The sequence below is a fragment of the Myotis davidii genome, unplaced genomic scaffold, assembly GCF_000327345.1.
Source record: "Myotis davidii unplaced genomic scaffold, ASM32734v1 scaffold534, whole genome shotgun sequence".
NCBI lineage: Eukaryota > Metazoa > Chordata > Mammalia > Chiroptera > Vespertilionidae > Myotis > Myotis davidii.
Window position 1 is genome coordinate 1,183,812 of NW_006286678.1, and position 7,036 is coordinate 1,190,847.

The 7,036-nt window shown below is 37.3% G+C and overlaps 1 protein-coding gene across 1 annotated transcript in view; it reads right to left on the minus strand.

Moving 5' to 3' along the window:
• LOC102764049 (tomoregulin-1) overlaps positions 1-7,036 on the minus strand; it is a 102,317-nt gene that overhangs the window by 20,568 nt on the left and 74,713 nt on the right. The window lies entirely within an intron of this gene.

Below are 7,036 nucleotides of genomic sequence, written 5' to 3' on the forward strand. Positions count from 1 at the left end.
GCTTTCTGTAGCAAACATCAACATGTTGTTTTAAGTCCCTGACTGGTTTAAGCAAAGTGAATCCTCAGCTAATAATTTTTTTCAGGCAAGAATTTAGAGATAATCTCACCCCAAAATTAATATTCCAGTGGTTTCTCTAGAATTTTCATATCTAGATACAATAAGCAGGAGATGTCAACTGTCATCAACATCCATTGGAAAGCAACATGGTACCCTAGAAAGGACACAGAATTATAACTCAAAAGTCATGAGTCTAAATCCTAGCCCAACTAATTACCAGATCTGTGTCCAGATTCTTCCTCCAAATCTTAGTTTGCTGATCTGTAAAAAATAAGTAATAATAGTATACCTACCTCACCAAGTAACTGAGACAGTTTTTAAAAATAATAGATATAGTCCTGGTCGTGTGGCTCAGTTGGTAGAGGGTCATCCGTGCACCAAAAGGTAGCTGGTTCGATTCCCATTCAGGGCACATGCCCAGGTTGCAGGCTTGATCCCCAGTAGGGGGCGTGCAGGAGGCAGCAAAGCGATGTTTCTCTCTCACATCAATGTTTTTTTTCCTCTCTCTCCTTTCTTCTCTCTCTCAAGTCAATAAACATATTTTAAAAGAAATAAAATAAATATCGATTTTTAAAAATAAATAATAGGTATAAAACATAAAATGGAAGTCCTCAAAATCAGTATATCTACCTGTATAACTTAGTGTCCAATGAACACCAAGACTGCATTATAGAGAAGGCAAAGGGAGTCCAAGGCATGGTCACTCCTCACAAGAACAGTAAAACCTAGTTGGGAATATTAACATTTAAAATGCAGAGACACCAGTTTGCAGCAACAATAAAAAATCCTGGGTAAAATATTTTTAATCATTCTCTTAAATACATTCATAAGTTGGCAAGAAAGCAAGGATTATGCAGGACAAAAGTTAAATGAAGACAGAAACAGAAAGGTCAACTGAGTTTGCTAAAGCTAATGTTCGGCTTGAAGGTATTGGCCAAACTGGGTAAATCCAATTACTAATGGCCTTGTGGCTTCTGGGAAGAGGAGACAAGGAATACTGACCTACTTGTGGCAAGGAATCTGAAGACCCTAGAAGAGCTGGTACCTCAAAAAGCTACAACCCACTGTGTGAGGGTAAACTAAAAATGAGTTGCCATATTCCAAGGGGACTTTTTAAAGGGGCAGAGGGGAGTGCTGCCTGGAGCCAAAGCATTGAAGAGAGGGAAGAAAAACATCTCCCCTGAGAATTTAAAACCACAATCCAGCCCTCACATGGGTAATTATAACTTAAAACACCACGTGGGTGTTCTAAAAAAACCCTCAAACCTAGAATTTATTATAAAAGCCAAAGAGTATAAGGGGCCCTAAGCAACTGACAGAAGCAAATGCAATCTCCTCTGGAGAAACCCAACTTCATTATCCTGGACTTCAAACATTTCCCAAGATACAGTTCTGAGAGAAATATGCAGTTCACTCCCACTCACTCACATATAAACAACAAACAAGGAATTAAAACACCATGAGCAGAGCAAGCCTATTTTTAAAGGCCCAGACAGAAACTTGTAATAAATATTATTAGTAGAAACAAAAAATTTAGCAGTCAGAATTAACAGCAGATTAGATAATGTAAAAGTGAGTCAGTAAACTGGAAGACAGGTCAGAGGAAGTTACCCAGATCACAGCACAGAGTCAAAGACAGAACATAGGAAAGATTAAGAGATGTGGACAACAGAGTCACAAGACCTAAACAAATGTGAATGGAGTTCCAGGAGTTAAACAAAAGAGGCAATAGCAATATGCTCAACAATTTTTCATCCAACTTCCTAAGATGAGAAAAAGATCATCTAACTATCCAAAAAGCCAAATGAATTCCAAACAGGTTTATTAAAAAGGAATATAGACACTGAAATATCACAATGAAATTTTATAACAAAAAGAATATTTTTAAAGCAGCCAGAAAGACTACCTTCAAAGAAGCAAGAGGGACAAGTGCCTTCAAAAGCAATACTGAAGACAGATTTTTATTTATGCCCAAAATACTGTGAAATAATACCTGCAATGTTCTGAGACAGAACAGAGTTCTATATACAGCAGTATCTTCCATGTATGAAGGTAAATTAAAATCATTTGGAAAAATTAAAAACCTAGAGAGTTTGCCACCTGCTATTAGTAAAAGATATCCTAAAGGTAGTAGAAAAATAATCCTATAAGGAAAAACCGAAATGCAAACACAAATGAAGAACAAAAGTATAACTATCTATACTAATAAAAGGGTAATATGCTAATTAGGGTGGACTTCCAGGTGGACAAAGCCACGGCAGCTGTGAGGCCCAGAGCTCATAGTAGCCGTGGGCTCAGGCATCCGTGGGCTCATGACAGCCATGGGCTCAGGCAGTCACCACAGCCGACAGTGGCAGCAGCAGCAGGGTGATGGGGGCGGTGTCTTCCTCTGATCAGCCTGGTCACCTCCCGCAGAGGGATGCCAGACTGCAGTTTAGGCCCACTCCCCATGGAGAGCGTCAGTAGGTATCCCCTGAGGGCTCCCGGACTGTGAAAGGGGGCAGGCCTGGCTGAGGGTTCTCCCCCACCCGACCCAGTGCACTAATTTTTGTGCACCGGGCCTCTAGTGTCGGTAATGTTAACAAAATACCGATTATATAGGACAACAATGCTCTGTATGGTTACTGGTTTATTTTAAACAGGAAATTAAATACATTATAATGATAGCAGGCAAATTGGGCAGGACTGAAATCATAGTGTTTAAGAACAGAGATATTGATGAACTTTAGATTGTGATAAGATGAATATGCATGTTAAAATTACCAAGATTACCACTAAAAGAAGGGACACACATAACATGAAACTAATAGAGAAAAAAATCCAAAGAAGGCAAGAAAGAAGAAACAAAGACAAGGAAAGGCCAAATAACAAAATAAGATAGAAAAAAATCAAAATATATCAGTACTTATAATTTATTTATGTGAACTAAATTTTCCTGCGATAAAACCAAGATAAGCCAAATAAAAACACAAAAGCCAGCTCTATACTGCTTTTAAGATAAATGTTAAAATATGCCCTCACCGGTTTGGCTCAGTGGATAGAGCATTGGCCTTCGGACTGAAGGGTCCCAGGTTCAATTCCGGTCGAGGGCATGTACCTTGGTTGCAGGCACATTCCCAGTGGGGGGTGTGCAGGAGGCAGCTGATCGATGTTTCTCTCTCATCTATGTTTCTGTCTATCCCTCTCCTTTCCTCTCTATAAAAAAAACCAATAAAATATATTTTTGAAAAAAATGTAATGATATGGGTAGTTGCCATGGGCTAGGGACAATGGTGAGTTATTTTTTAATAGGTAGAGTTTCAGTTTTACAAGATGAAAAGAGTTTTGGAGGTAGATAGTGATAAAGTAGCACAACATTATGAATGTACTTAATACCATTAAACTATACACTTAAAATAGGTAAGATGGTGAATTTTATGTTATGCGTATTTTACCACAATAAAAAAAGTTGGAAAAAATTTAATGATACAAAAAGTTGAAAATAAAAGGACACCTGGAATGGAAGAAGCCTGTATGGGTCTCTAATATCAGATGAAAGAGGCTGCAGAGCAAAAAGGATCATGAGAAGGAAAGATGGTCCCTTCATACTAATAAAAAATTTCATTCACCAGGAAGATATAATAATTCTAAACATTTTAAAATAACCTCAAAATCTATAGAGCAAAAATTGATAAAACCACAATGAGAAATAGCCAAATCCACCATAGTAGATCTTAATATGCCTCTCTCGATAGTCATATATCAAGCAGACATCAGTAAAACTAAAATATCTACAGGTGAAAGACATGATGCTGAGGTTTTTCTTTAAACTACTTCCCTCCCTCCACTACCGCAAAATGTGGGGAGGTGAAAATAGATGAAACAAAACTGGACTTTTTGAAGCTGAGTGATGGACATATGAGAAGGGGTTATATACTCTACTTTTTTTTCTCCTTTTCTATATGCTTAAAGATTTCCTTATCCTTGGTGAATTAAAGACCTATATTTAAAAGGCAAAGTTACAGAAGACCTAGACCAATAAAAGACCAATAAATCTAACTTTGAAATGAAGAATGTCCCATAAAGAGAATAAACAAAAATATAAATATACAGCTGAATAACAAAACGAATAATCAGTATCTAGAATATATAAACAACAATCTACTTATTAAAAAAGATATATAACTTAATGGGTAAGAAGTGGGCAAAGCCATAAATAGAAAATAAATAGAAATAAATAGGAATGATAGAAGAAGCTTATAGGAAAAACATATGTGAAAAGATGTTCAACTGTTCAATAATCAGGAAAATGCAATTAAAACCACAATGAAACAGATACTACCCCATTCACTAAAAAGGCAAAAACTTAGAACAAGAACAATACCGACTGTTGACAAGGATGAGGAGCAAAGGGAATTCTCTTTCTCTGCTGGGGGGGAGAGCTTACTGGTACAACCACTTTGGAAACCAGGCATTACTGTGAAAAGCTAGATGTACAAAAGCCCAACAACTTCCTATTAGGACTATCTCTCACACATGTGCACCAGGAGAATTGAGTGAGAATGTTCACAGCAGCATTATTCATGAGAACAAATACCAGAAACAATCCAGATGTCCACCGACAGTAAAACAGACTGTAAAAGGATGTGGTATAGTCCAACAAATGAATTCAATAAGCAGCAAAAATGAATGAACTACTGTTGTATACATTAACATGAATGGATCCCAAAAACATAATGTTGAGCAAAAGAAGGTACATGTAGTATGATTCCAGTTACACAAAATTCAAAATCAATCAAAAGCCAAATAATATATTATTGTAAGATCTATCACATGTGGTAAAACTATAAAGTAAGCAAAGACACAATTTCCACAAGATGCAGTAGAGCAGGTTTTGTTTTCATTGGATTTATTCCATTACTCAATTTCTAACTTCTTGGTGGGAGAAAGATGCAATTAGAGAGGGATTTGTGGGGGGCCACTCTGAAGTATTAATAATATTATATTTCTGGCTTGGGAGATAGCATTCACAAAAGATTGTTTCATTTTTGTGCGTTAAACCAAACGTGTAAATATTCACCCACTTTTGAATAAATGCTCTATATCACAATTTTAAAATTAAGGCACCAGAAAACAATTAAAAATTCATAAGAAGAATATTTACTAACTTCAGTCAAAATGGCTTTTATATTTTTAAAGAGGGGGGGGGCATGTAACAGAGACCACATGTGGCCTGCAAGGTATGAAATATTCACCATCTGGCCCTTTATAGAAAAACTTTGTTGACCCAGGTTTAGGACAAAATTGGGATGGCAGTAAAACAGAAATGGTGGCCCATGGAAGAAAGCATTACAGAACTGTTTCAGGATGGTGAAAAGGCTCATCAACAAAGGCAAGATACCATTCCAACCCAGAAACAAGTGACTCAGCTGTGGGCACTGCCGCCCAACCAGGACCTGCCTTGCCTTGGTCCAGTGTCTGGCAGTCGGCCCCCCTCAATGGGATGGCACCACTGCATGGAAGACCAGGAGCTGTGAGAACAAACCATCGCTAGGGCTTTCAATGGCACACAAGGAGAGAACATGAAATTACCAGCTCAAGGAGAATCCAGCTCAGTGAGACAACGAGCAGAGAAGGAAAATATTAGACTCCAGGGGCCACTGATACAACTGATTACAGCAACTGCAGGTGTTTGCAGATGGGCAACAGCAGCAGAGGGCAGGATGCCCAGAGCACAGGAGAGTGCAGTGATGTGGAAAGAAATCACGTTAGTAAATATGACAAATTCCAAACATTTAACAACCATTTACTCTGCACCTACCGGGAGGGTATAGTCACATGTGCCTCATTTAATCCTGACTACAACCCATTATGAATAGAAAAACTGAACATGAAGGAAGTTAAAAAGTCTAAGATCACAAATGAACGAGTGGCTGAGCTGGTGTTCTTTCTCCTAATTACAGGTAACATAGGTAGCTGTGACATAAAACATGTCTCTCAGCACAAACACTGACAGATGGAAGGAGGTAAGTACATAGTTATTTTCACATTTATGTCATGAAAAATAGTGTCACTAAACTGGCCTCGCTTTTCTCTCAAACACACCAAGGACAGTTACGAATATATAAATACAGATAGAGAACAATAGATATATATAGCTTAGCAGAAAAAGCAAAGTTACAGTGGAGAAGACCCATAGAGCCAAAGGTTGGTCCTTTGAAGAGACTTTCAAATTGATAAAGCAGGATGGGGAAAAAAAGAAAGAGAAAAAATATTAGGAATAAAAAAGATGATAGACTCAATGGGAATTATGGATTAAAATATTAAAAGTTATTATAAATGACTATGTTAGCAAGTTCGAAAACAAGTGAAATTAATAACTTTAAAAATATTAACTATCAAATTTTACCAAAAAATAAATAGAAGCTAAATGATACCATAATCATTAAAGAAATTAAATCAGTTGCTTTTTTAGAAAAATCCTGTAAGGACAGCATCAAATCCAGAAGAAAGATATAATTCTATTATTACACAAAGCCATACAGAGACTAGAAAGAACACTCCCTGCTTTATTTTATAAAGCCATATAACCTTAAACAAAGTACAGATTATAACTCATTGAATAAAAATGAATAAGAGAAAATCTCATCCTTACAGCAGATGGAATACCAACTAATAATGCACAGGCATAAAAAAGATACTGTAATCATAAAGCAAGAACAGGATGTTATACAAAAGGTGCACCAGGAGAACAAAAATGAGCTTTGGGAAACTAAAAATTATAGCAGAAACAAAAAGCTCAAAAAAGTACTGGGAGATAAAGTTGAAGAAACCTCTCGGTAAGCACAGCAAAAATATTTTTAAATAGAAAATAGGAGCCCTAACTGGTTTGGCTCAGTGGATAGAGCCTGCGGACTCAAGGGTCCCAGGTTCGATTCCAGTCAAGGGCACGAACCTTGGTTGAGGGCACATTCCCAGTGGGGAGGGTGCGCGCGGC